Here is a 22,443-nt window from a genome sequence, read left to right as displayed (position 1 = left end):
GATAAAAACTAGCATGATTCTGAGCAGAAAATTGGTTCTCAATAAATATTTGTGTGAAATATAAAAAATCTAATTTCATTTCATGCATACTATGTAAAAGAACAACATTAAAGAATTCCCAAAAATAAGACAAATGATATCATTATATGGGGAAAGCAAGTTAGATTATGCTACACTACACTGAGCCAATAAAATTAAGACCAAAAAAAAAAACCCTTCAACTGAAAATAAATCTATGTAAATACATGCTGAAATCCTACAGATGATTCAGACTCCAGAGAAATGAAACCCCAATGACAGCATCATGAAAACGAGTTGCCCCAATATCACATATCATTTCTGTCATGCTGTATAGGAAGTGGTAAAGTGTGATGAGAAATTCCAATTTCCTAATCACACAGAATATAAACAATCTATATTATAGAAGTCTATGAATTTTCTGAGGCATTATAAACTTTTATGGACGTTTTTGATTAGAATCTGAACACGATGGTGTTTCAATATAAAAACTCATAATTTCAATTGTGAATCACCATTTTACATTTAAACAATTTTAAAAATTCACATTGTGGCAAGGAATACCATTAGGTTATTTTAAAAAACTCTGAAAGTTTTCTTAATGAGGTCATAAAGTTTTTTTCTAGTTATGCAAGAGCAATTTGATAGTGGGAAATCAATTATGCTATTGCTGAAGTGTCACATTTCAAATTATCCTACAATGTTTTAAAGGGAAAGGGATATGCCTCTTACTCCCAATGCCTAGTGAACAATTTCTGGCATATAGTAAGTGCTGAATAAAATGTATGATGAATTAATTTGAGTTGAAAAATACATCTCAAGAAAAATCTATGTCCATGAATTATAATTGGACAATATTTACCAGAAAAAAAATTAATAAAAGTTAACACCCATTCCTAATAATCAAATAAGGATTCAGAAAATAGTCTTTTAATCCACTTTACCAATATATTAAATAATATCTGTCTTAAATCAATAACTAATATTTGCCTTAAATATGGAAAAAAAAACTAGAGAAAATACCAAATAATAAAGAACAAGAAATGTGCCCTCTATCACAATGATTACTTAACTGTTTTGGAAATTATAGCCAATGAAATAGGATATTAAACAGAAATAAGAAAGGAAATAGACAGTCATCTTTGTTAGGAGATAATTTAATGACTTTGAAACCCTGAAAGAACTTAAAAGAAATTATTAAAACTATTAAGAGAGCTGAATAAAATAGCTAGATCATAAATACAGATAGTCCCCAACTTACAGTAGTTCAGCTTAGGATTTTCCAGTTTTACAATGGGTTTATCAGAATGGAACCCCACATAAGTTGAGGATCATATGGATTATAAATAGGAAGTGACTTTTCTACCAAAAAATTATAAATGAAATACAGGCAATCGAGGACACTAACAAGAACATAGCATGCCTATACCTAAATATACTAAGGAATTTGGGGATCTATATGAATAAAAAGATACAATCCATTTATGTATGAAAACATACTATGCTTCTGAATGGGAAGACTGAATATTGCAAAGATACTAATACTAATTTATAGGTTTAATACAATTCCAACAAATATTCCAATGAAACATTTTTATGAATTTGACAAACTAAACAAATCCTGACTAATAAGTAGGTGACGAAAGCCAAAGCATTTTTGAAAAAAGAAAGATAAGGAAGGATTTGACCTAAAAGATACACAAACTTATTTTGAAGCTGCAATGGAAGCAATATGGAACCGGTGAAACAACTGAAAAAGCAGATAGTCCAGAACTAGATCCTAATGTTGATAAAAATTAGGAGGCAATCAAGATGATATCAAAATCGGTGGGAAAATGATTCTGGAACAATTGATTAACCATTAAGAACAAAAGTAAGTAAGATGTTTACATCATAACATGCTAAAATAAATTCTGGGAGAGACAGACAATTAAAAATATAAAATAGAACCATGATCATACTACAAAAAAAGGGTGAATATTTACTAAATTTCAATCTATTTAAAAAAGAAGATAAAAGTAATGGACACAGTCACAGAGGAAAAAAATAAATGAAATTGGCCATACAAATATTTAACATTTTCTCCCATAAAATCTTACAAATCAGTAAAACAACATGAGTAAAGGCCATAAGCAAACAATTTATAAAAATAAGAAAACAATGACAAACAAACATGTAAAAAACATTCTAGTTCCTTATTAATCAAATCAATGCAAATTAAAACAATATAGACCAGTTATTTTGCCTACAATTTGTCATATATTTATAAAATGCTACTATTCAAAACAGTTAAGAATGTAGTTAGAAAAGCACTTTTACATACAATTGCAGAAGAATTCTCAAAGGAACCTTGAGAATTTTACATCCTCTAGCCCAGAAATCAACCTTCTAAGGATGTAAGCTACAAACACAATCCAAGACGCAGATAAAAATTTATATATAAAAATGATCCTCAGAGTAGGAGAAATAATAGTGGAAAATGACCTAAATGTCAAACATGAAGGAGTTAATCAAAAATTTTGGGTACATAATTAAGATACAATATTACACAGCTGTTGAAAACGAGTATTTTATGACTCGTTTTCATAAAATAAAATTAGGCTAAGTGAAGAGATCACTATACAGACTATACAATCTAAAATGTTATTTAGAAATATACAAACACATATATATAAACACCTGTACACTTTAAAAACGCCCATATACTTGGAAAGAAGCAGAGCAAATACTTAGAATTGTTTATCCATGATTGGTGGTGTCAAGTGATTTAAATTTATTCGCTATATATATTTTCTATTTTGATACGTCCTTTCAATAAGTATACATTGCCTTTTAATCTGGACCAAAAAAGTTATTTTAAGCCTAAGATGAATTTATATGGGTTAGAATTTCACTTAAGGGAAAAAAAAAACAGATACTGATAAAAATAACTTTTCATATACATGTGGAATTACTGTGCTCTTTAATCTGTGAATGTCCATACTTTTGGCAATAAGGAACATCTATTGAGATATTGAGGTACTTGCTTTTTTTTAGCGCTGAAAAACACAATAATTTTCCTGAATTAAAACTCAAAGAAAATAAAGTCACTCATAAATACCATATTTGACAACAGTGTTCACCCAGTGCTCTGATGACCTTTCCCCTTGTTGACTTATTGATAAAATTTACCTATATTGCGAATATTAATAATTGTTTTGGTATCAATTTCAGGAATAATCAATCTGAGAATGTTTACTTGGCCCATTTAGACAACACCAAGGAAGACACCCCCAAGTAACTGTAACCAGCATTGTGAACAGTGTATTTGCGTTTTCACATTTCTTTTCCCTGGAATACCAACCTTGCCTAGTATTTTGCAAATAACAATGGATGGAACTTAGATTTTCAACAACAGTGCTTAAAAAATAGCTGCCAAAGTCAAGACATGCAATAACCTTCTAAGTAAGTTTGCTGGCTCTATATTGTGTTCGAAGGCACACCCCCTCCAAACGTCTGCACTCACCATCTGCTACTCAACTGCAGAATAATGCACTGAAGTCTGGTGTTGTTTGGCATGGGCAAAGACAGCCAATGTCCAACTCCATTCAGACATGTGCACCATATCAGGAACCTTATGACACAGTCCTCAACATCAATGCAGCACTTTCAAGCCCTGCTGCACATCAATCAAGTATGTATGACAGTCAAGCTGATAGATAAAATCTAAGCCAACTCTAAATACCTACTGTGCATGGATCTCTCTAGTTTGCCTGCAGCTCACCTTCTATTAAGATGATAGCTTTGGCCTAGTCTTCCATGCCAAAATAAGTGCATGGAGTCACTCTGGCAAGAGGAAGGGTCTATATCAATGTCAACAAACAAGTTCCTTGCGCCCGACCCTACCATCTGTCCTCCTGCTTCCCACCTACCATACTTTATGTGGACCTTGATGAATGAGATTCTAATAGTCCAAGATTCTAGTTTAGCCAGCCTTTGCAGATGGGGTCAACATGACTGCCCTCTGGCCAAATACCCAGGGTGACATAGCTGATGGGTTACCTGGAAAGTGCCTTTTTGCAGATTTAATGTCAGAAATAAAGCAAATGAAGGCGTTCCTGCAGGTTTTGAGTTTCGGGTTTATGGAAAAAAAGTGATACATTCAATGCTTAAAGTGAAGATAATTTTTCTTTTAAATTATTTGAAAATCTTATAATGCTAAAGTATTGATAAATTCCATTTTAACACTATAGGTAAGGGAAATAAAACGAATGAATAAAAATAAAACTGGGGCTATTCTAACGTATTTACAAAGCAGGTTTGAGAGAAAGACTTGAAAAAAATCTCAGAAATATGTAGAAATATGACTTGATATTGTAACATTAATATAGAAGCATATTATTTCATTCTGCATTAGATGCAACAATATTAGAGCATATTGCACAAGCTAAATGGGGAATAATAGCTTTCATACCTACTCTACAGAAGTTGTATGGCACTTGCAGATTTCAAGGTAGAGCAGTAAAATTTAATATAATATTAAGTATGAGATATAAATAGTTTCTGGAGAAATCTAATTGTTTTTACCTTAAAAAAGATATTACATGAAATATGATAAATCAGTATTATCACAAAAGTAGTATATAAAATTACTTTTTTTTTGAACATGTTGACAAACCATTTCAATTAGCTCATTAAAAAAACACTGAAGACTGAACCTGATGGCATATGAAACAAACAGAAATTTCAGGAAATGCCACTAGTTCCAATCCAACTCAATTTAATATGATGATACAATGATAAGACCTTATTTTTCCTTCAAGGAAAGCTAAATATATTCCTTGCATGGTCTCTGGACACACCAAAAATAGAAAAAGCAAAAACACAACAACATTCTACCAAGGAAACAACATCATCTGAAACTCTAGACAATTTAAGTAATAATAATAAAGTGAATCTTCACCAAATGAGTAAATGAATATGAAAATATGTTACATACCATAAAGCACCATACACAGAATTTATTCACAGCATCTAATAAAGTGCTTTGTACATAGTAAGCATTTACTAAATGTTTGTAGAATTGACTAGAATTTAATTGAAAAGAGAAGTATAATGAGACTTCTACAAGTAGAATCAGATCCTTTTAATACCATGGGAAAAAGTTTCAGTCAAATTATATGACTAGGTACATCCATTGTCTTTGATGTTATGAATCAAGATGAGATCCTATTATATCAAAAGAAAAAATATTTTTGAATTTCTCTTCGGAGAAATCACACTAAAATGAAAAGCATGATTATTTTTAATTTCGAAATATCTCCAAATTTTATAGCATTCTTTGGTCAACTAAGATAATGCTATAGAAATCCTACATAAAACTTGAACTTACAATGTCCTGGCCTAATCATCTGGCTAATCTCTTTGAGTTTTCCTGAAATATGCTCACATCCCATTTTCTATGGGAATTCTCCCACTGATTAACACAGAGAATGAGAATTTGGCCTGTGCTCTATAGGCACCATTGAAATGTGGCCACCTGAGGCATGTAGGGAGGGCATCCAGCTGGCACACCACATGTTGCCCTGGAGTAGTGTACAATGAGAGGGATATTTTGGCTAAGAATACCTGGACAATCTCTATTAAGGTCCTGATTATGAAAAGGACTTCAGCATTATCATTGTCTCATGGGCATGATATGAGCCAGGGAAACTTCTGTTTCTAAGTTCATATATTTTCCAAAGAAAGGACTTACAAGAATACAAGAAAAAATCAAAGAGCTCTATGAAAGAGAAATGCTGGGCCATTGATACTAGATTTTATGTACTATCCATATCACTAGAGGAAACTTTTTTGAGAGCTCCATGCATTTTAAAATTTATGCTAAAGCACACTATAGACTTGACCATAAAATAAAACATAATGAAATCTGTAAAATAAAGGATGCGAAAACAGCGTGAAAATTTATGTCTGTAGTGCAGTTGTTATACTATATATTATAAAAATCAATTAAGTTCACATACTACTCACGTAAGAAATATCTGCTGATTTTATTTTTATTTTATGCAATTTGTGAGGAAGAAAATCCATGCATTTGAACTGTAGTGCCAATAAAACAATTTTGTCAATTTTGAGTCTATTTTTTCAAAACACCATACGTGATTAAAACACATAATGCACTAGTATTTTTGCCAAATTTTGTTTTTAAACCAAAGCTGTTTTTGAATTACATAAGCACAAAATCAGAATTTCAAAACCAGCAAACATATTTAGGGGTGAATTTTTAAATAAGCCCACTTGATTCATTGTTAGACAAACTTTGAGTGCCAGGGACATTTTTGTGAAATTCCACTGGGGTAAATAGGGTAGCTAGGAAACACTCCTCAAAGTGAAAAATAAGTATATGCATTATTTTCACAAAGTTTTGTTAAGCATTTTCACCCTCATACTAAGTGGTTCTGGTGATATTTACAATACAACATGAGCATAAATCTTAAGGAATTTATGATGTCACCAAATGCTAAGAAACGATTACAGCTGGGTTTTACATTTGTGTTTATGTGTTATTTTGCATATAGATCCCAAAAACCAATGAAGAGAAACTTTGATACAAAACATATCCTGAAACTAAAAGACAGCTTCTATATATCAATATAACCAGTTGATAGCATTTCTAAGACAGAGTTTGACAGTAAGTGAAACAAACAAACATAATGTTTTAAATATGCCATTTCAGCCACTCCAGCTGTCATTCAAGAGGCTTTTTTTAATATCATTAATTCAATGCCACACAAATAGGAATTCGGTCTTTTCAATAAAGTTTGGTGACAACTTGTCGGCAGAAAGGAAACTAATATATATGTGGAAATTTTTATTTTGTCATCATGTATGTTTGTTTGAACTTGCTTAAAATATTGTACTTGTGGGCCTAATTTACACCTTTTTTCCTAAAAGCTCAAACAAATCACAATGATCACAGTGTCCCTAAGACTAAGGGGTCCCAATTTATACCAGAGAAAATAAGCTCAGAGAGCTAAAGAGTACTGGCAGAATATTATACTGCAAGAATAGCAATAGACTAAGTATACTCACTTGAAATCCTAATAAAACCATAAAAACTACCACTTTATATTTTTGATTAGCTTATATTTTTACTTAATTCAAAATATTTTGCAGAAAAGTTTTCTTTTAGCTTTATTGCTAGGAACAGAATAACTTTTATTAATTGAATTAATTTTTGTAATTTGTGACCAGTGAGGTTTGACTCACGTCATGCGTATTCTTTAGGAACTCAGATACTTCATAGATCTTAATCCCCTGATGAAAATTTAAGTCCTAAAAGGCCAGGAAATACTGAGATTCAAGTTGGCTCCTCCACCATCTTTACTGACAGAAATCCAGAGTGCCAAAAGTCAGCACTGCTGGTTGCTGATCATCATACCTAAATATTGATTCTTCTAAAAGGTGTATTTTGAGACTTGCTTGATTTTAGAATTACAGGTGGAAAGTCACTTCTCTTTGATATAAATTGCATGCAATAAAGAAGGAGGCAGTCCTACACAATAAATATGTAAGGAATGGTTTTCCACCTCTGCATGCTGCAGAAAATCCCACTGAGTTAAGTAGGGTTCTACCAAGGCCACTTAAACATATTAGCCTATTATGCTCCACATTTCTTTATTGTTCTCAAAAAGCTAATGAAATGTTCCAGTGTAATGTTTATGCTGGAGCACTTTTAAAGGCATTTTAGAAGTGATGTTTCTCTCCGAACTCCAGAAGGGGGTTCCACTTCCTAAAAACATTTAGTAGGCCATGAGGAGACCATGCAGCCTCTTTACTCAGACTGTTTAGACTCATAGCTGGAGAAGAAAATCCTTAAAGATAATCACTTAAGAGTTTCAGTGTGAGCTTGAGCATCATTGCAAAGCGATAGGAATTAAAACACTGACAGGCATACACGGTGTACTGTACTACTGAACAGATAGGTTTAAAATACTGTGTACTGTCTATTCATAGATAACATTGATTTACATTGGTAAATCTATTGGTTCAGCATATCAGTGCAATATTTAAGCAATCAATTGTTCCTCCAGAGTCAATTATTTTTAGAAAAATAAGGAAATGTGACCTATCACTGAAAGTCAGTATGTAGAATTGAACTTGGCCAGTTTTCTTCTTTGCTGGGGTCTTAATTTTTTCATCTGTAAGATAAATGAATCAGACTTGTCAATATCTGTGATCACTTCTAGCATTAATGTTTTCTAGTTTTAAGATTCTAAATACCAACACTGTATGTTGAGGAATAGCAAAGTAGGAAAAGAACTGTGAATAAAACTATCACTGAATTATTAACTTTTCAACAAAATCAAAATTATGTAATTTTGCCTTTAGTTGCCATAAACAACCACCTCACCTTCTGAATACCGACAATATTTATTGCCATAAACAACCACTTCACCTTCTGAATATTAACAATAATATGAATGAAGGAACATTTGTATACTAAGGTCATAGGTGGTATGGTTGAGATTAAAGCCAAGACTGAGAGTATAGTAATGAACTGAAGAATGAAAGAATCATACACTTCTGACCTAATATGTAATATGCCTTCCCAAATCGTCATTTTATACATTCGTTTTCAATGGAAAACAACAACTTGAATATCTTAGAGGTTATTTTCCCCAAGACATCAGGTTGTAATCTCCCCCCACAAAATTTAATACAGTTCATAGCTCATACCCCTACTGGATAATCCCCAAAATGTCTTGCTCCTTTTTCAAATTAGACATCAGCATTCAGTATAACAATTAATCAATGCCAACAATGCTCCATATGCTTTATTAGCATTCATTCACCTAATCCTTCCATGAACACTAGGAAGTAGGTACTAATAAAAGCAGAAACAGTTTTGAATCTCAGAGGTGGTTATCAGTAATTCTAGAATATCAGTCTGACATATGGGTCCCTGTGCTTTTTTTCAGTGCACAGCGTGAACATTGTGTGGCACAGTATTTCAAGAATTAATGTTTGATGTATATCAAAGCATTATGCTTTTTACTTCATCTTAATAGTAATCACAAGAGTGACTTATTCCTCCATACATGAAAGCAGAGATAGAAAAAAGATGACCTTGGAAGTTACACACTTTCTTTTCCTGTAAGTATAAAGACATGTCCATAAGTTATTAGAACCATAAAAAACAAAAACTAATAAGAATAAAATTGTGAAACAATATTGAAGCCTCCTTAATAAGCAGGTTCTTGTAGGATATTGAACAAGGCATATATGTTGTAGTCCTGATGCTGTATTTGTGTCATATTGAGCAAGCTACTTAACATTTAGGTGCGTAAGGGTTTTTTTCCCTAAAGTGGGAGGATTTAGGTCTCTAAATTCCTTATCAACAATATAATTTTAGAGCAAACTATCTATAAAGTCAATTAATAATTTTCCTTGATTCATTTATTATGTAATAGTTGCTAATCAAAATGAATAGTGTTATACTCACAGATTTAACTAACTTATAGCTAAGATCAGGCTTGCTTTGTAAACATCTCTCTAAAAACTCAGAAGTCCATAAATACTAAGACTTCGTTACTCCTCCTGTAATTTTTGACCTCTACTTGAAATCTCACCTGCTACCCTTGACCTCGAATACTGCAAGTATTAATACAGTTTCTGTAAATAGTGTACTTAAGTCAAGAGTCAGAGGCACAAGAAAGGTAATGGCAGGGACAAAGGTACTGCAATTCAGCTACACACTTGTAATGCTTCCCATTAGTTCTTTAGTTATATTAGTTGCAGAAACTATTTTAACACATGACAATAGTGGAGGTCATGTGTGGTAGGCTGATACTGCAAGCAAAAACAAAAGAACAATGAAATAGTAGGTCTTAGTGTTTAAGCATATCTACTAGTAGTAATACTTGACAAGCAGCCAATCTTCTTTGTGATCTTGAAATGATTTGATGATAAAGCCAAATACTAGAAATATAACTGCTATCTTTTGGGAGATCAAAGGTCATGTGAGGGGGAGAGCTAAGGTCAAGAGCAAGCCCCTTAAGCCTACTCCAGAAATTTCACTAGAGGGTGCTCTTGGGCTTTTATGACTTCTCGATACTTCAATAAGAAACAAGTATTGCTTACATAATATATTCTGCCTAGCATAACTTGTACTCCATCATGGATCCCATATCCAACACTTCAATACAGAGTTAAAGATATCTCAAGCAGGCCCTGGGCCTGGTTTTTTATTTCCCTGTGTAATTTCCCTGTTTCTATTGATAGTATACTTGTGAGTTTCACAAATTTAAGACACATAAGAGATCTTAAGAGGTCTTCAAAAGTCTACATTCTATTAAACAACCACAGGAACTTCCCAATACGTCAAAGTAAGATTAAATGGGGATTAATGATAAAGCTATTTTTGCAAATATATATTTTACAAACATTTTAATCTTGTAATACGTTCATAATTTATATATCTATTGAAAGAATTTTTATTATTCCATAAGATCTGTAGAAAGTCTGATTGCCAAATAAAATAAATTTCAATTATTTATACATGTATTATTCATATGTCTCATGACATCAAATATTGAGCACCGAATAAGCACTTAATAAATATTTCTTGACCCTTTATTGCACATACATATTTTTATACCATGTTCCAACAGGATGACATATAATTAAATTTTAATCTCTACACCATATGTTTGAAATTTTTTCTATAAATGCAGTTTCACCTTTCTGGAATTCACATTTAATGACGTATTCTGTTTATTTCTAATGATAGAGCTGCTTTTTACATACTTCCCATTTTTGCTACATTGTTAAGAGAAAATGAAACATGGAAATTGTTTTGTTATGTGATTAACTTTTTAATGTTTCCATTTGTTTATTAGAAGATTAAGAAGGTTATTTGTTTCTACATTAAAATATTGGCAATGGCATATATCAATGCATAGTGATTTTCTTAAGAATTGCAATGAGTGACTAAGTAAAATTCTTCTTCACTTTTAGGATGTAAAGAATTATGACCACTAGCCATTATGCATGGTGACGTTCTTATCACACATATTTGAAAACTCAATAGCTTTAGCATCTTTAGGGTTGACAGTAAAATTCTGAGGTTGACTATGGAATGCTAAGTCTTTGACTGCATTTCCAATTTGTCTAAACTTACAGTTTTGTTATTCCTTAATTGAATTAAGTTTAAGTTTCTCTTAAAATCAGCTTGATGCTTTTGACAAATCAGAAATTTGGGACCTGAATAGTAGCATACAATATATAAATCTGCATAAAAATGTGTTTTAAATGCACATTTGATAAAAAGGTAAGCCTGGTCACTTGTGAATTCCAGCTCCTTTCAACATCCTGCATGGATTGCAATCAGTGTGAAAAGTTGGGGAAAACTAAAGTGGTCTCAGATCTCTTATAAAGCAGTCACCTGAGCTCTTAAACTATATGGTGCTTCTCAAAAAGGGCTCCTTAAGTATCCCATCTGATGCATGTTATTCCCCAATTCAACTTGCAAAGGACAGAGCCACGAGCATATATTCAAACTGTATTTCATCCAACTGGGTTGTCAATAAGCTGAAATTACTCTATGAAGAATTGGCAAAATTCCCATGGATACTGTGAAAATAAAGGGAATCAATGAAGAGATATAATTATTTTAGTTTCAAATTTAATTAATTTGTGGGAGAGGTCATTTTCTCTCAAATATATTCAAGTTTCTTCAAACACAGGTCAATGTTTGCCAGCTAATAGGAAAAAAGAAAACATTTAGTCTGAGTTTCCCACATTTATATTAATCTCTATATCATAGCTAAATAAAATGTTTCATGAATCTTCATATAGGCAAAAGAGAGTTCAAGCTGAGGCAGAGTAACAAGCATTGTCAATAGAAAACAACCTCTTAAGTACTGTTTCCACTATTTCCTGTTCCAATTTTTCTGTTGGAGAGAATGAAACAAAATAATTTCACATCTGGTTTTATGTATCAGATCACTAAAGATTCTAGGTAGAAGTTACACAGGAGATGCAAGTATAACTTGATTGTTTTACAATTAGAACACGAAGACAAAGAAAGAATAAAAGGGGCATGCTATCCCATGCCATGCAGTTAGTATATGGCAGATCTTACTCAGAGTCCCCAGTTCCTAATCTAGTGTTCTTTCTACTGCACAAGTTTCCAATGCTGTTTGGTTTTTCATAAAGAATCTGTGTATCATATCAAAATTTCATATTGACTTTCCTTGAAATTTCAGAGAAAAAGGAGGCAGTATGAGAAAAATTACTCTTCATTGTCTAACTCTTCAAGTCAGACAGCATTCCTATGTGCAATGATCCTTGATATAGTCTAGGTCAACTGATCTCCATGAGTTTTCATACTCATTAAAACATATACATCACAAAGTACAATTACTGTTCTCACTGACTTTAGGGACTTTGCATGTTTCATCAGTTACCTAGCCTATGCCATCCTGAATCCAAGAGGCACCCTGTATTTCTCTGGAAGTCCGCCCAGCATGAAAATACTGAAATAAGAGTGCAGGTGTACTCTTTGCTTCAAGAAGACACAATAAGCCAAATTCTGAACTTACCAAACAGACAAATTAGGGGGTGATTATTCACATTTTAAAAGGATTCACCACAGGATGCTTTTAAATCATAAGCTGCTCTATTGCATTTTAAATAAGTTGATTTACAAAGCTTCCTTTACAAGTATTTTTCACCATCCAGGGTTCATGGTTCCTTACCCAAAAGCAATGAGAGATTGGTGAGCATAGTCCTATTACCTGCTAAGCCAAGCTTCCTTTCCCAAATAAGAGAATAATTAGCACTGCAGTTCATTTTTGAAAAATTAAAGAGTCTCTCACTCTTGAAAAATGTAATATACACTGAGCACTTGCTATGTGCCTGGCACAGTGCTAGGCATTTTAGATAATGATCTCATTTACACCTCACCACAACTCTAGGAGATTAGTACAATTATCCCAACCATGGATGAGGAAACTGGGACTCAGAGAAGTTAGAGTTAAGTGACTTGACTAAATTCTTGCAGCAAATAAGTGATTGTGCCAGGATTCAAAGTCAGATCTGTCTGGAGCTCTTGCCCTTACATATTTTACAATACAATTTCAGATGAAATTTAATGACATCTCTTACCTCTGACCTAACTAAGCAAAATTGTGCTCCAAATGTACTATTCCCGTGCAGCAATCCTGTCTATAGCAATAGGGACCAGTCACACAGCCTGAATACAGAAAGATAGGGGGCTCACTAACAAGGTCACCTATTCTGGTCACTGCACTGCCATATTAAGCCCGGATTTATTTCCTGTAATTCCTACCCATTGGATCTAACTTTGCTCTATAGTCATTGAGAACACTGAAAATCCCTTCTCCCTATACCTATCATATTTCTCTTATGGTTTCCTTTAATTTATTTTTCTTTTTAGTATCCAGTGCCTCCAACCTTTTAAAAATATAATGGGTTTGTCTGCTGTTTACATATATTTTATTCTTTCTTGAAACTGCTTCTTCTGGAACACAGAGAACTCATGAATGCTATTTCTAAGCATTTATGCAACTAAAAATTATTGGAACAATACACACCATAGTAGATAAGGGCACAAGCTCAGAAACCCAGACTGCCTGGGTTCAAATCCAAGCTTTACCAATTAATGGCTTGATTTCCTTGGTGAATATATTTAAGGTCTCTGTGCCTCAGTTTCCTCCTTCAACTATGAAATGAGGACAACAGTACCTAGTTAATGTGGCTCTTATGAAGATTTAAAAGAGGGGCAATAATAAGCAAAAGGCAATATAAGGAAAATTACTCTACAGTGTCTAACTCTTCACATCAGGCAACATTCATACAGCAATATTCATATAGTGCTTACAGCCTGCTAGGCAGCAATTAGGGTACTGCCTAGGTTGTAAGCACTATATAAATGTTTGTCATTATTATTGATGGTATAGGAGTGAATGAATACTTAACCGCCTTGGAAAAATATAACCTATATCATTGTATGAGATTGATTTTATTATCCAGATATAAAGAAGTCAAGTTCAACTAGAAAAGGCACTTGACTGGAGACCAGAGATGTGCTTCTAGTCCCAACTCTTTCAAACACTCCAACTGAAAGATCTTGGACTTTATCTACTTCATCTTTTTAAATAGAGGAATGGGACTCTACCTCTGCATCTAAAATGATATGTTTTTATTCTAGGATTCTAGGATCCTATTCAACCTGGACTCTGCTTAAATTTCATTACTCATTATGTTTGAAAACTACCATTACACACTAACATTTCATCTGCATGTTTATATTATATCTGTTGACATTTCAATCAGCTTATCTTCATTGTTTTCATGAAACAGAATAAGCCTCTGAGAGTCTATAGACAGGTCTGAAAAAACAAAAGTTGTTGTGATAGCACAGAGAGGAATTTAATGTCACTTTGGAGGAGATAACCTAAAGTTCTACTCTGCCAAGCCAGTAAAATCCTGTCTTCTGTCTGCAACACCTGGCCCAGTCCATGCTATCTTGCTGAATTTCAGTGCAGCCCTTTGGATAAATGCAAATTCGGGTTTGGATGGAATGCCAGGTTGATACAACTGTCATTTTTTTTCAACGAAAGTGCAGATTAGACTACCTTTTACCTACCAAAATCACCTCATTCTTTGATATATATAACATTCAGCTAATTTTATTATGACTTAGTATGCCAGTACTCCTCATATACTTTATTGTCCATCTCCAGATCTAGTGAAGGCATGGTGACTGGTATCAATATCAAGGCAATTGTCTTCAAAGAATGTGGCAATCTATTCTAACAAAGTAAATTCCACAAGGGAACAAGGGGACAGCCACCCTAAATTAACTAACGACAAAAACTTTGGCATTTTGTAATTAAGTACAATGCATTATTCTACAAATAAAAATGATGTCCTTGTAAATCTAAAAGCTATGCAATGTTATATTTTCTATTTCTAAAATTCTCTAGGCTCAAAGTCAATATGTAAGTCAATTTTTTTTTAAATGCACAAAAAGCTATGATATTTCAAATCTTAGATACTAAATTTGTGAACTGAATGAACCTGGCTTCTCCTGCTTAGATGTGAACATTCCTGTTAGTACATAAAAATTAATAAATATTTTAGGCCAAAATTTTGTGTTTGATGATTGACTTACAGAATCAGTCTAAGTAGGTGTAAAGGTGACTAGACTTATTCTGGAACATGTACAATTTCATAACAGTAACATGGCCTTTAAATAATTCTGTGTAAATGATATTTAACTCTCATTTTAACTGTTAGCCCTTGCAATATGAAGCAGCTTGATGCTGAAGTAAAGCTAAGATTTCAGTAAAAAGAATAAAAGCTTTATATTCTACAAGGTAGAAATCCTAGAAAAACCAAAGAAATTAAAATTTTGGAAGTTTTTGATTCATATATTTTAAATAGGATTCTAAAATAACATATCTCTTCTATACATAAGAAAATAGTCTGGTTCACATATATTGATTTACTGAGAAGTTATTACAATACAACTCAGGTTGCCCAATACTAACATTGCTATACCAGCTTTGTTTTGGTAAATGTTTGCATTGTAACTCTGGTGGTATTACAGCAAAACACTCAGAAGAAAGAGAGTCACTTTTACACATATTACATGGCATATGTACAGTCGTCCCTTAAAATGCAACAATACAACTGCAATACTTTAAATAGTTTAAAATACAAATGCCTTTGAAGACCATAATTTATATACTATTTATTAATAGGATTAAATCAACATTTTTATGGCTCTCTAAGCTTATCCCAGAAACTTTTCCATTATTTCACTCAGTAACAAGAGAATTTTTTTTAATTGTTTATATATTTTTTTAGATATGGTTTCACTCTATCACCTAGACTGGAATGCAATGGTGTGATCTCGGTACACTATAGTCTCTACCTCCTGGACTCAAGTAATCTTCCTGCCCCAGCCTCCTGAGTAGCTGGGACCACAGGTGTGTACCACTACACCTAGTTAATTTTTTTTTTTTTTGAGATATAGGTTCTCACTATGTTGCCAGACTGGTCTTAAACTCCTGAGCTCAAGCAATCCTCTCCTTGGTCTCCCAAGTACTGTGATTACAGGCATGAGCCGCTGCACCTGGCCGAGAGTCTTACAGATAGGTATTATTAACACCATTTTGCAAAATTTTAAAAATAAGGCACAGAAAGGTTAAAATAAATTATACAAGTTCAACAAGTAGTAAGTGAAATTCAGCCAGACTTTGAACTTAGACATCCTGTTTTAGAATCTTAATGCTCTATTTTTCCCAACGCAACCTCACTAACTAATGTACATATGAGATTGCACTGACATAGTAAGGACAAAGAAAACCCATTTTCTGTGTATATGCTATTGCCTTAGAAAATAGCTACTGAAAATACCTTAGAAAATAGCTACTGAAAAGACCAATGCTATGAAACAGTTTGGTTATACCTATTAAAAATTTTAAATCTCTGCTACACTGTATTAATATTTTGTATCTTAAAAAGTTAAAGAATAATAGAGCCTAACTTAGATCCTTCCAAATTTGTAATTCTTCAAAATCTAAAATGAATTTCTAATTAATGACTTATAACTGCTCAAGTAGGAAACTATGACAAAACCAGAGACAAGCCCTTCCAACAGTGCCTATGACATCATAGATACACAAATCTGCCCCATTTTACAGTACACAAAGAAGACCGGAATTCAGCTGTTATCAGACAATAATAAACTTCTTCTGCTAAGTCAGTCTCTTAGTCTTAGATTTACATTCCCACTGTCAGTAAGAATTTTTAAGTTAAACATTTTTGAAAATTAAAAATTCAATAAATAGCATTTATATTATCCACAGAATGTGTTTTCGTTGCTTTGGTGCTAAAATATTTTATTTTAGACTGTTCTTTTTTCTCTTTTCCATTCATCTCTTAGCTGCTTCGCTCCAATCCTTGCCCCTTTCCACCCTTGTTCTCTCTCTCCCTGAAGCCTCAGGGAAGAGGGCTGCAAACTATCTGGATGCCTGGACCCTCACGCTCCTGAGATTAAACCCAGACCCGCCCATGGCAGGAATCCCATTCTTTGTCTGAAGCAAGTGTCTGATTGAGTTAGATATGGAGTTGTTATCACATTGAAAAGAAAACCCGGATTTTTTTTTTCATCTTTGGTATTAAAAATACGTTATATTTGTATTAAAATATCCATCTAATAAACTCTCCCAAAGAATATAGTTTCATTATATTTTCACCTTATTTTCTCATTCCATTCTTAAAGCCACAGTGAAAGGAAAGTTGTTATGGTCACCTCAAAGTATTATTTTCCACTTCTAATCAAGATCAGGTTTGGACAAAGCTAAACAATAATTTTTATTTTGTATTTAAGGACGCCGGCTACTGTTTACCTACTGATGTTATTTATACCAACAGGGGTTCTCCGAAGTGATACCTAAAGCTTGCCACTTCATTGGCATTATGTCGTAGGTTTCAGGAGGGCTTTTGTAAAGTCAATTTTCTCCCAGTAGCACTTTATCCCCACGGAGAGTAAGCAGATGGGAGAGTTCTTTTTCCCTCAAAATAAGGCTTATAGCATTGACCAGGGCATTTAAATGTATCTTTACAACTCTCAACTGGATCCCCCAGGAAGAGCTTTTATAGATTTGGATTTTTATTTTTTTGTCATAAAGTATTCTATTTATTTCCCAGCAGCTGGTGTCAAAAAAGTTGTTGTGTTTTTTTTTTAATATTCCTTTTAAATAAATAAAATCTGTTTTCATATTGTGTAAAATTAGTTTTGCCTGCTGTGAGTTTGTGGCATTATGCAGTGATCATTTCTTCCCATGAATTATTTAAAGTGAGGATATCAAAATCTGATGGAACAATACAATGAACTATACAATACAATTTAATTTTATAATATGCCAGTTCATACTAGTGTCTCAAAATGCACAGTAGTTGCAATACATTGGTTCAGAATTAGGAGATGAAGTATAAGCCCCTCAGTTTCGTATTTTTGTATCTGAAAATTAGTTCTAAATTTTCTAGTGGGCTAGAGAATCATGCATATTTGGTAGTCCATAGATACCTGAAGACCTTTTGCTAATTCCTCATGCCAGGCACTGATGTTTGCCTAGTCTAGATGACTTTTTTTTTTTCTTTTTTTAAATCTTTAAGACATTGAGTTTGACAGCTGTTAACCCTTTCATTACAAAACAATATTGGTATTAATAGCATTTCCTCTGGAGTTCTCTGATCACTTTGTTTTAGGGAACAAATGCACCTATGTAACCATAATTATTCCTACTACTTACTCTCACTAAAGAGCTTCTAGAAGAAGGGAAACAATGATCCACTCAAGTGCCCCACTGCACTTATAGGACTTATAGCAAAGCTGCTAAAACTTAAATTTTAAGGTGAGTGAGGTGGAATAAGGGAAATGAATGAGCTACTAATGAATAGGGCAAGACATGATTAGAAGCTATAACAAAGTCTGAATCAAGGAAAGGTCAAAGGTTACCTTGTATTTGATATTATGTTTTAATAAATTATAATCACAATACTACACTGATTTTTTTCCTCAGTGGATTTTTTAGCATTCTGTAAGAGACATTTTGTCTGATTAACTTGCTATATTGAAAAGTGGGAGTCAGTATATATTACTCACAAATTCTCAAATAGCCTCTGAAAAAATTCCACCACAAAGATTTTTAAAAAATGGAAGTACATGGGAACAAGATCCCACAAGATGTTGGGAGTGGTTTTCCAAAGCAAGAACTGTCTTAAAACATAGAATAGCAATAATGAGCACCTTTCTTGTTAGTTGTACATACTGCAAACTAACTTATGCCCCAAACAAAACTCTGGATTCCATATTACCCACGTTGCCACTTCCTCCTCTAACCTAACTGTATTTCTCTCGTCTCAGTGAAAGGTGACACCATCTACCCAAACAGTTGATCAGGCCAAACATCAGCAACTCTTTCTGCCTCATCCACCACATCTAATCCAACAATAAGCTCCATTAACCCAAACACAAAAGTACATCTAAACCCAACCATTCCTCACTATCTCTATCACCAACCAAAATCACAATTGTCTCTCATCTGGTCTCCTAATTGATTTCTCTGCTTCCACTGTTGTACCTTATAATCCATTACCTAAACAGAAGCTAGAATTCTTGAAATGCAGGAAAGATGGTATCATTCCTTTGCTAAAATTCTACAAGTTATATAGAGTGCAGTAAGAATGAAATTAAAATTCAAAACCATGACCAGTAAGTCTCTCCATTATCTGTTCATGACCATCTTTCTGTTCTCATCTTCTAACATTTTTCCTTTGTTCACAGTGCTTCTTTGTCCATTCTGTCTCTCAAACAAGCCAACCTTATTCCTATTAGCCCTGGTCTAGCTCTATTGCCTCCACCCAGACTGCTCTGTTGCTAGACTGCTCTGTTGCTACATCTCTGCGTGGCTGATTTCTTCACTCGTAGCTCAAATATTATCTCCACAGAAAGGTCTTTCCTTATGTGGTCAAGATATCCAAAGCATTCCCAATTCATTCTACCCTGCTTTACTTTTCTCTTAGAACTAATTACTAGTATCTTCCTTATTTACATCCTGTATGTATTTGAGTATGCACATGTATGTGTGTGTTCATAATCTCTATTACAGTATAAATTCCATGAGGATGAGGTTCTTGGATGTGTTAGTTGTCTATTACAGCATAACAACTTACCCCCAAACTTAGTAACTTAAAAAAGCAAACACCACTCCATAGTTTCTGTGGGTCAGGAATCTGGACTCAGTATAGGTAGGTGCCTCTGGGTCAAAATTTCTCATGAGGTTGTGATCAAACTGTCAGCTAGAGCTGTGGTTTCATCTGAACTCTCAACTGAAGAGGAGGAGATTTGCCATGTGGGGGTCTTCACACATGAAGGTCTTCACACAGGCGTCTTCACACAGGGCTACTTCATGACTTGACCTTTGCTTTTTCTCAGGGAGAGCAATACAGGAGAGAGTGATAGAGGGACTCAAGAGGAAAACCACAAGCTTTTTAAAAACTTAACCTTGGAAGTGACATCCTATCACTCCTGTCCTTTATCAGAAATAAGTCACTAATCCAGCCAATACTAAAAGATAGGAAATTATACAAGCAGGTGAAAATAGAGGATGTGGAGATCATGTGGGGCCATCTTAGAAGCTGCCTATTACAATTGCTTACCAGTACATTCTTAGTGTTCAGAATAATTTCTGGCTTTCAGTAAATTAATGAAAAAAAAGACTCTCATGAATTAGTTCCATTCGACATTTTTCCAGTGATCAAGAAAAGGTAGTGAATAAAATTTCATTCAAACCAAAAGGGATCACCCCAGTAGGAAGGTTTCATTAGATTGTATAAGCAGAAAGTAGCAGTACAGTCTCAGTTTCTTCATCTGTAAAATATAAACAGTAGTTGTACCATATTGTCGGAGACCTAATGAGGCAATTCGTGAGGGCCTCATGAATCAAAGGCAGTGGATAGATGTTAGATATTATTTATTCTTAATAAGTACAAATGCAAGGGAAGCATTTTTGGGGAAAATAACACAAATAACGTTTTTACGATGATGGTATTTGATATAGCAGGTATAACTCAAAAACGAATTTATTTATATTAGCTTAAATATGAGCCCATAACCAAAAAGACTAATAAAATTTTGCAACTCATCAAGTGTACTGAAAATAGGCTAGAAAGCTTTTCATATATTTATGTAAAGTTTTGACATCTTCGAATGGACATAATGATGCATTTGCAATCTCCACAATCATGAGGGCCTAAATGGAGAGAGATGTGTAGATCCCTGGAACTGGAAGATCCATAGTGTGACTGGGGGCGAAAGTCTCTGAAAAGTTAAAAGAAGACTGGGCACTGAACCCTGATCTAATATGTAATGGAGTTATGAAATTTAGGCAGAGGATAATCATAGAATTGTTCATGAAATCCTAGAATATTAATACTAAAGGTCAAGCTTCATATTCAGAAAAGTACAATTAGGGTCAGGTAATAAAGCACTATTCCATATTTTTTTTAATGCCTGCCTTGGAAGGTAGAAAAAGGTAGGAAGTTGGAGAAATTCATAGAAGATATACCAATACAGTAGTGGATATATGGATTGGAGGTTGCCATCGGAGAGGCAAACAAGGATGTCTTTAAACTTATTTAATGATGTTTCCATTTACAACCAAATGGGGCAGATGCATCCCAGATTTAAAGAAGCCACTCCAAAAGCATGAACAGCACCCCTGTAAGATGTTATCATTCCTGTTCTATTAATTACAGTGTCACTCGCTCTTTTACTGATAGCCCTGATGGATAATCAGCATGAACCAGCCATTTTCCTCCCTGTATATACATTAGCAAAGCTTTGATTATTAAATAGTTCAAAGATAGGCTTGGCTTGCTGGCTCAGGTCTATAATCCCAGCACTATGGGGGGCCAAAGTGGGCAAATTGTTTGAGCTCAAGAGTTCGAGACCAGCTTCGGCAATGTGCCAAAACCCCATTTTGACCAAAAATACAAAAATGTGCTTGGTGTGTTGGTGTGTGCCTGTGGTCCCAGCTACTTGGGAGGCTGAAGTGGGAGGATCACTTGAGTGTAGGAGGTCAAGGCTCCAGTGAGCTGAGATCACACCACTGCAATCCAGTCTGCACGCTGGGTGATGGGGGCGGGGGGGGTGGGGGGGAGAGAGAGAGAGAGAGACAGAAAGAAAGAAAATCTCAGATATATCTATAACAGAGGAATCTCTCAAAACAATTTCTGCAATATCCAGTGTGGTGGATCTAATGGTGACCTTCCAAAAGAAACGCCTACATTCCAACCCCTGAAACCTGAGAATGTGACCTTATTTGGAAAAAGGATCTGTGCAGATGTAATGAGGTTAAGGATTTCTAGACGAGGTAATCCTGGATTATCCAGGGAAGCTGTAAATCCAATAACATTTTCTTGTAAGAGACAGAAGAGGAGAAGACAGAGAGAGCAGAAGGCCATGTGAAGGCAGAGGCACAAACTGGAGCTACATGGCCACAAGCCAAGGAACCTCTGGAGCCACCAGAAGCTGGAAAAGCAAGGAATGATTCTCCCTTACTTAGAGTCTTCTGAGAAATTGTAGCCCTGCCAACACCTTGATTTCAGACTTCTGGCTTCCAATTCTGGAAAAGAATAAATTTAAGCTGTTATAGGCCATCAAGTTTGTGCTAATTTCTAATGGCAACCCTAGTAAATTAATACACCCAGAACAAGTAATTATGTTTTCCAGAGAGGTAATGCAATGTAGTAAAAAGAACATTGTGAGTGAGATAGATTTAGGTTTAGACCTGGGGTTTCTCTATACTAATTGGGTGCCTTTGAACAAGTTACTTTATATAT

At 34.1% G+C, this 22,443-nt stretch overlaps 1 protein-coding gene across 41 annotated transcripts in view; it reads right to left on the bottom strand.

Moving 5' to 3' along the window:
- LOC105470366 (zinc finger and BTB domain containing 20) overlaps positions 1 to 22,443 on the bottom strand; it is an 814,500-nt gene that overhangs the window by 480,983 nt on the left and 311,074 nt on the right. For 6 of the 41 annotated variants that reach the window (XM_071089361.1, XM_071089354.1, XM_071089280.1 and 3 more), the window contains one exon: positions 22,163 to 22,226. The exons of the other annotated variants lie outside the window; for them this stretch is intronic. The gene's annotated coding sequence lies outside the window, so the exon portion shown is untranslated. The remainder of the gene's footprint in view (positions 1 to 22,162; positions 22,227 to 22,443) is intronic. 41 annotated transcript variants of the gene reach the window in all.

Source organism: Macaca nemestrina, chromosome 2 (assembly GCF_043159975.1).
Source record: "Macaca nemestrina isolate mMacNem1 chromosome 2, mMacNem.hap1, whole genome shotgun sequence".
Taxonomy (NCBI): Eukaryota; Metazoa; Chordata; class Mammalia; order Primates; family Cercopithecidae; genus Macaca; species Macaca nemestrina.
The sequence above is the reverse complement of the archived record's forward strand: the minus strand, read 5'-3'. Positions and strand labels throughout refer to the sequence as shown.